Raw genomic sequence first — 8,732 nt, forward strand, 5'->3', positions numbered from 1 at the left:
TAATTTTTCTCTAGTTTCTGAATATTACTGTGGCTCTATGAAAATATATTAATAGAAGTTTCTGTGAACCTAGGAGATGTCAACCCTGGAAAGGGAACCCAGGAAAGTAAGAAAAATATCTAGAGATAAAAACTGACACCAGCCAGTGTGGCTCAGTTGGTTGGGCATCATCTCATCCACCAAAAGGTTGCTGGTTCAGTTCCTGGTTGGGGCACATGCTTGGTTTTGGGCTCAATCCCTGGTACAGCAGCTGATTGGTGTTTCTTTCTCTCTTTTCCTCTCTCTTTAAAAATCAGGAAAAAATAGAAGAAAACTGACTGACACCCATGGTATTAAAACTTATATAACTACTAAGTGTAACTGTGTAATAATGAATCCTGTCATCACTGGGCTGTTTTGTGTTTTCTCTACTTTTATGATGTTTGAAGTATCATAAGGTGATAAAGAGCCAGTGTGTCCCAGGGGCAGAGGCAATGTGGTCGTTGTTGGTTAAGCCACCAATAGGTCTGTGACTGCCAGCAAAAAGCTGAAGTCCTATACCGAAAGGGTTTCGGGTTTGGTTCACACTATCTCCCTCACCCTCAAAACCTTTGAGAGTCACCCTCTATCTTGAAAAACAGCAATAAGTCTTAGTCATGACTTCCTAGTAATTGGCTGTTCAGTTTGTTCCTGTGTACAAGGGAGAAACTTCTGGAAAGAGGCCAATGTTTCTATAAAAGTTTGCCCTGTTCTTTGGGTTTTCAACCTCTTTGTAATTTTGAATTGGGAGTGCCTAAGAATGTCTTTTTATTGAGTCATTTGTGGAACTATAAACTATTTGGCTCTATAATTTGTTAGCTGGTTTTCCAACTTGGCAGCAAATAATTGTATATTTTTCATTTATTACTCAACAAGGTCTTACTGAAGCCTTTTCCATCAGGCCCTGAGGTTGTGTACAATGGTGATCAAAGCAGGCATGGAGCTGCCCTCGTGGGGCTTAGAGTTGGTGGGGAAGACAGACATGACTCAAAAACCAAAAACTGACACTTGCTAAGAAGAAGAGTAAAAGGGGCCATGCATGGGCCTGGCCAGGGCTCTTGACCTGGGCTGGGAGGGGTGAGTGCCGTACAATGGACGCCAGGTTTCGAAAGTGTTATTAAAAGTCTCATGTCCGCCATGCTTCTGTTTCCCAGTCCGTCATTGGAAATTCGGACAGTGAGCCATGTCTCACCGTGAGCAAGGAGGTTTCCCTGAGAAAGTGATATTGAATGAGGAGGAATTGACTATGAGAAGTGGGGGAAGAGTGCTCTGTGCAAAAGCCCAGAGGAGCCTGGAGTGTGCACCCCGGGCTGCAGTACATGGATGGAGGTGAAGGTGGCAAGGTAGATGAGGCCCAGATCAAGCTGGCTCCCGGAGGCCATATAATCTATATACACTGGGGGGTGGGGGTGGGAGGGGGGTTAAGGGCTTTATTGAGATAGCATTAATTTTAAAAGTCCATATTTATTGACACTCCTCTATTAATTAAAATGAACATATCCTGGTATATTAACCCTTTTCATAAATCACATATCAACCTTTTCTAGATCTTTCACACACTCAGCTTGTTTCAGTTCATCATCATTATTTTTCACTTTGATGTCAAAATGGTTGCATTTCAGTCAAGGACTTCCGTATGCTTCCACCATTCCCACCTGAAATCCTTGTTTTCTAGGCTCATTCTATGTTTTTCTTGTTCCAAGATGCAAAGTCATCCTCCAAGAAGCCATAATTCCTTTCAGTGAGAGTCAGGGTTTGGCAGAAGTGCTGCTGTTGATGGGCTACAGTCAGGGTCAGAACCAGAAAAATGTTTTTCCGTTAGAGGTCCTGAGTTTACATGCATAACCCATGGACACAGGTAACAGTGAGGTGAAGACCTTGGTGGGGGGAAGGTGAAGGGGGTTGACGGAGAAGGGTAAAGGGGGCTAAAATGAGCAACGTCTGTAATACTGTCAACAATAAAAGCATTTTTTTTAAAAAGGTCCTGAGTTTACAATGATTTTCCCAATTGAATTTACATTTCCTTTTCTTTTTTATTCCTTACACTAGAGGTCCAGTGCACAAATTTGTGCACCAGAGGGGTCCCTCGGCCTGGCCTGTGGGATCAGGCTGAAACCAGCTCTCTGACATCCCCTGAAGGGTCCCGGATTGCAAGGGGGCGCAGGCCAGGATGCGGGACCCCACGGGTGTATGCTCGGGGCCGGGGAGGGACGCGAGAGGTTGACCAGCTGGGGAGGGACCGTGGGAGGGCTCCAGGGTGTGTCCGGCCCATCTAACTCAGTCCTGATCAGCCATACTCCAGCAGCAAGCTAACCTAGTGGTTGGAGCGTCTGCCCCCTGGTGGTCAGTGCATGTCATAGTGACTGGTTGAACAGTCAACTGTCTGCCGCCCTGGTGGTCAGTGCATGTCATAGCAAGCGGTTGAGCGGCCTTAGCATATCATTAGCATATTACACTTTGATTAGTTGAATGGACGACCGGACACTTAGCATATTAGGTTTTTATTATATAGGATGCCTTGCCAACCACCGTTATGCCATCCCTTTGTTGACAATGATGTCTATTGGGTTGGTCTCTTGCTCTAGTTGACTAACCTGTCTTCCTTCATAAACAGCAGGAAACACAACCCCCCAGCACACACACACACACACACAGACACACACACACACACACACACACACACACACCACACACACACACACACACCACACACACACACACACACCACACACACACACCACACACACACCACACACACACACACCACACACACCACACACACACACACCACACACACCACACACACACACACGCACACACACACACCACACACACCACATAGACACACACCACACACACACACCACACACACACACACACCATACACCACACACACACACCACACACACACCACACCACACACACACACCACACACACACACACCACACACACACACACACACACCACACACACACACACCACACACAACACACACACACAACACACACACACACCACACAAACACCCACACACACCACACACACCACACACACACACACACACACACACACACCACACACACACCACACACACACCACACACACACACACCACACACACACACACTCACACACACACACACACCACACACACACACACACACACCCCACACACACACCACACACACACACACTCACACACACACACACACCACACACACACACACACACACCCCACACACACACCACACACACACACACCACACACACACACACACACACACACCACACACAACACACACACCCACACACACCACATACACACACACACCACACACACACACACCACACACACACACCACACACACACACACACACACACACCACACACACACACCACACACACACACACCACACACACACACACCACACACACACCACACACACACACACACACCACACACACACACACCACACACACCCAAACACATACCACACACACATACCACACACACACACACACACACACACACACACACACACACACACACCACACACACCACACACCACACACCACACACACACCCACACACACACACACCACACACACACACACACACCACACACAACACACACACACAACACACACACACAACACACACACACAACACACACAACACACACACACATCACACACACCACACACACACACACCACACACACACATACCACACACACATACCACACACACACCACACACACACACACACACCACCCACACACACACACACTCACACACACCCACAAACACCACACACACACACACACAATCACACACTCACACACACCACTCACTCACACACACCACACACACACACCACACACACACACCACACACACCCCACACACACCACACACACACTCACACACACCACACACACACTCACACACACACACACACACACACACACCACACACACACACACACACACACACACACACACACACACACACACACACACACACACACACACCAGCACCAGCATTCTTCTCCTATGCTTGTTGGAAGCAGCCAGCCTCCTGACAGTCAGACATCCTTTTAAGACAATGACTCCTTCTGGAGTGAAATCATAGCTCAGGAGTTTCAGGGAACTTTAGTTTCTGTTGTTTTATTGTTTTGCCGAGTTGACATTTGGGAAGCTGATATTTGTTTTCACAGGATATTTTATTTAAAATATTTTAAATAATAATTTTTGCTTTTTTTGTTTAAAAAGTGTCACACAAAGGAATTATAAAGAACACCATTTCCCTAAGAAGTGTTGGGAACTACTGAAAAGTATAAAGATGAAAATTGAAACAACTTAAGTACTTTTTATTTTTAAAAATAAAAATCCAATTTCATCACACAGAAATAACTCCTGCTAATATTTTGAAGTAAGAAGTATTGAATGTAACAAAAAAAGAAATCAACATGAAATTTGAAAGTTGCTGAACCTCAGACAAATACTTCATCAGAAACATTGAAGATTTATCTAAAGGGTAAAAAAATAAAATAAAAAACATTAAGAGTCCATTGGGCCACTGTGATTTTTTTTTTAATACCCAAGTTATACAGTTGTAATGAAAGTCATCAAAATGGTATAGTTCTGATTTAAAAGTATGTATTTACAAGAAAACATCTGAGTTAAAACATCCTTACAATCAAAATGGCAGAATAAAAACTGTGGGACCCAAAAGTGTCAGGCTTTCCCTAATTTTTTTCTTTTTTTGTTTACTATACTTTGTTGTTCTGTTGTTTTAATTAACTTGAGAAACATTTGTTTCTAGATAGTTAAACTTAGTCAAGCCCATAAAAATCAGAAGACCTCTCTGATATGTAACTGGATAATCAAAAACCTATTTTTCCATTAAAAAAAAAAAAAGTTCAAGAGCCAAGCCTATTTTTAAGTTCCCTCTACAAGAGAAAGGAATAGGGAAAAGCTGAACTGTAAGCACAAAATCCAGGGCTGCTACCAGCCAGTTAGCACCATTTAGACACACTGGATGTGCAGAGCTTCCCAAGTGTCCCTGCTGTCCTGGCACACGCGCCCCCTGACCCCCCGACCCCGGATCCCCACCCAACACCACCACAGCAATGAAACCAACAAGGGGCTCCCAGGGGCCCAGACCCTTCCTGACGGGCACTGTCCTTCAAGCCCCAGGGTCGTCCTTCACCCTCCTCACACTCACTCCCACATCCATCGGTCAGGAAGTCCCCCATGGCTCTACCTTCAAGTACATTCAGAACCCATCACCTGGATCTGAGCCACCTTGTTCAGTCCCTGGATTAGCCTCCTAACAGACCCCCACTTCCGCCCTTGCCTCCTCCAGTCTTCTCTCGACAACAGCCACGCTGATGATTTTAACCTGAAAGTCAGACCCTGGCCCTATGTACTTAAAATGCTTCAGTGGACAGGATAGCACTCAGAATAAGAGCTGCACTCCTGACAGGTCCACCAGGCCCCTTATCTCTCTAAGCTCCTCTCCTAGTCCAGCCCCCACTCCAGCCACTCTGGCTCCCTGCGGTCTGGGGAGCAGGCCAGGCTCATTCCAGCCTTAGGGTTTGGCGCTCTGCCCCCACTCTCTGCCCTCAGATATCCCCTTGCCTGATGCCCTCATCTCTATCAAGTCTTTGCTGGATTCTCATCTCAATGAGACCTCCTCTGCCCGATTCAAATTTCAGCCCACCCTACTACCTTCCTCTTCCCCCTCCCAACTCTCCTTCCCTTCCCTCTTGTCTTTTTTTGTTTTCCTGTATTAATCAGATGTATTGTTTATTGTGTGTCTGCATCACTAAAACATAAGCTCTACTAGGGCAGGAATTATTTTGTTCACTGTTGCATTCCAAGCACCTAGCATAGTACTGGGCACACGGTAGGCACTCAGTAAATATTTGTTAGAATTGGTTGGTGCTCATTTCATAGCAATTAGTAAATAATTTGAATACATCACCTAAAAGTCGCCTACAAAACTATCCTACAAACAGCAGTCAATGGGAAAAGAAACAACCAAGTGCATCATGGGGAAACAGTTGTGGTTAGCAATTATTAAAATCCAAAATGATTGTACCCCAGTTCAGAGTATCTGGCAGTCCCACCCTTACCCCACATTACCTGACTAAAGGAGGCTTGGCCTTGGTGCTATAGAAAAAACTGCTCCTTTTGCTTCGTCGGTTCTCAAATTCATTTCAAAATTATAGCTTGCTTTACTTTCAGATCGTGACTTTTTTGAACAGTGCATCTCTCTCTCTCTCTCTCTCTTTTTTTTTTTTTTTTTTGGAAGTTTCTAATTGCCTTTCCATTTTCTCGTTGGAAGATAAGACATATGCCTTCAGCTCAGCAGGGACTTTAATTTAATGCTCCTTGTTATATGACTCAGCTGTTACACTGCAATCTCTTGACCTGCTGTCCTTGATCAGTGTTGCTGGCTCTTAAATCCCGTTTTCCTCTTTCCTGAATTCTTCTCTTGTTTTGCTGAAGTTCACCCAACAAATCAAACCAAAGACCATTTGTGTGTGTGTTTGTTCCAAAAAGGAAGCCCAGGCGTTGTTGATCTTGCCACGTCCTTGTCGGTCTGCCACGTGTGCCTCTTTCCTGCATGTCTAGAATCTTGTCATTTATATTCCAGGTGAGTGCTGATGCCAAGACCAGCCACAACTTTCGTCCTCCGTTGCCCGAGGTCCCTCTGCATCTCCCTCTCTCACACAGTGGCTATGAAACCACAGAAACCGTTAAAGCCAGCTCTCCTGGAGAGAGATGCTCTGTGCTTGTAAGAAGCAGCGAACAAATTATATGTGTGTCTATCAAGTAATATGATGAACTCATCCGCGTGTCTGGCCATGAAAGCCTACGGGGAATGATTTTATAAAAATAAATCGCCCTGCTCGCTTCGGCAGCACACACACTAAAATCGGGACGATACCGAGGAGATGAGCATTGGCCCCTGTGCAAGGACGACACGCAAATCCGCGAGGCGTTCCATAGTTAAGTAAATAAATAAATAAATCGCCCATTGATTTATCACTGGGAGGCATCTAGATTCTTCTAAAGCGAATTTGCTTAGAGCAAAGCATGACTGAAGTATGGAACATCATGGTTGCTTCCTATCAACAATCAAGAGGTTAAAAGGGCTGTAGGAAGTCAAGAAGCTGGGGGAAAAAATGAGTGAAAGATGCAGAATATAAGGAAGATGGAGAAAGATTGAGAGACAACCCGGAGGTAATATTCAAGCCTCAGCTTTTAAAAAGAAGGGGGGAAATGTTACCTTGCAGCCACGGATAGAATTAGTACAAGGGAATTCAGAGGGAGCCCAGGAAAAATGGGGATAATAAGTGTTGTTTTCTGAAGTGAGTTAGGACCCACCGCTATTCAGAAACTCTGGTCTCAGTGGCGTTACATGCATAAAACATCCAGCATCAACTTAATCAGAGAAGGGTTAAAATTCTCAAGAACACAAATGGCAAGATTACTTCCAGAAGGCCACACCCCATTTCTTGATTGCCTGCTTGCATTTTGGGAAACATCTGATTACTCCACAGCCCACAGACAAAGTCTTCCAAAGCAGCAAGAGAACAAGACAATTAGAAGCCTTCTTTCAGGCGGGCTGAGTGAGCAGGGGCCCTTTGAACCTCTCCTTTTTCCGGGCTGAGGCCTGGGCAACCACAGGCTCGCAGCACCCTCTGCTGTTAGTTTTTCAAAAGACGGCGCCTGGCTGTTGGGACTGAGAGGGCTAGAGGATTCTGGTCTGGGGCAGAGGCAAATTACAAGAGCAGAAGAAATTCAAAATTTGTTTTCAATGCAAACCTTCAGGATGAGTTCATCTTGCTGGTAGCAGGCAGCAAAGACAAAGCAAAATAGAAACAGCGAGCCAGTCTTCCAGCCTTTTCCAAGCTGAGTGGAAATCCCCCAGTCAGCCACACCACGGCTCCAAGACAGGAAAAAATACACTTTTTTCTAGCACCATTTGTGAAACACATGTAACTCTGTTTTCATAGAAATGGAGCCCAGAGTAACAGAAAGGGGGGGACAGGATTCGAATTAAACATAGGGAGTTAGGGTCTTATCTAAAAGAATAAATCCCTGGCTTTTTGGTTCCAGCATTACAATGTACATACCTGCCCTAACAGAGGTAAAATTAGAGGCTACATGGCAGCATTATAATGGACGGTTTTCACTTCTATTTATAGCTTGCTTATTTGGTCCTTTCTCCTTGCCAAAAAGCACCAGACAGCCTCAAGGTCCTTAAATGCCCTCGTCCTAAAATCACTTATTTCACCATGAGAGAGGCTCGTTTATAAAAGAAAAGATATTGGTCATAGATATAATCTGTGTGCTCTTTTAGAGTGTGTTAAGTGGACATACCAAGAAGCCACATAGTCTGGCAGAAGGACTCCATAGCCAGACTGCTGGCTCCAAGTTGTGCCCTGCCGTTTACTAGCGGAGTGACCTCAGCAAGCTGCTGTGCCTCGGTATACTCATCTGTAAACTGGGGAAGACAATAGGGTTTTAATGAGAATCAAATGAGTTGATCATTATAAAGTGCTTAGAACAAAGCCTGGTAGAACTAGGTAAGTGTTGGTTTAATACCAACTAATAATTAAAACAATACCAAACAAATAATAACTGTGCAGTGGCACTGAAGTCTGCTTTTCATTATTTGAAACTGCAACTGGCAGAG

At 44.9% G+C, this 8,732-nt stretch overlaps 1 non-coding gene across 1 annotated transcript; it reads left to right on the plus strand.

The window, feature by feature from the left end:
* The first annotated feature begins 6,935 nt into the window (after window positions 1–6,935).
* Window positions 6,936–7,043, plus strand: LOC114234433 (U6 spliceosomal RNA). The gene has a single exon (XR_003620635.2). It is a non-coding gene; the product is annotated as a U6 spliceosomal RNA (small nuclear RNA).
* Window positions 7,044–8,732: the final 1,689 nt, after the last annotated feature.

Source organism: Eptesicus fuscus, chromosome 20 (assembly GCF_027574615.1).
Source record: "Eptesicus fuscus isolate TK198812 chromosome 20, DD_ASM_mEF_20220401, whole genome shotgun sequence".
NCBI classification, from domain to species: Eukaryota; Metazoa; Chordata; class Mammalia; order Chiroptera; family Vespertilionidae; genus Eptesicus; species Eptesicus fuscus.